The sequence below is a fragment of the Penaeus chinensis genome, chromosome 42 (genome assembly GCF_019202785.1).
Source record: "Penaeus chinensis breed Huanghai No. 1 chromosome 42, ASM1920278v2, whole genome shotgun sequence".
Classification (NCBI taxonomy): Eukaryota; Metazoa; Arthropoda; class Malacostraca; order Decapoda; family Penaeidae; genus Penaeus; species Penaeus chinensis.
The window spans coordinates 21,976,021-21,976,327 of NC_061860.1; positions in this window are offsets into that span (position 1 = coordinate 21,976,021).

Here is a 307-nt window from a genome sequence, read left to right on the forward strand (position 1 = left end):
TAAACTATCGTTGTAAAGGTTTTGTTTAATGGGGGATGGAAGGGGGGAGGATGGTGGATGGTTTAGTGGTGGATGGAAGGCTAGGGAAAGGAGGTGGAATGGTGGATGGTTGAATGGGTGGATGAATCAAACGTTTTGTATAATGTTGAATGGTGAGGGGGTGAATGGGGGAGGAAGGGGTGATGGATGGGTGAAGGGGTGAAGGGGAGGGGTTTGAGGGTGAGGGGGTTGATAAGGGGGATGGTTTGGGGTTTGTATGGGTGATGTGGATGAATCATCGTGTGTATGGGGATGGTGAATGGGGGGA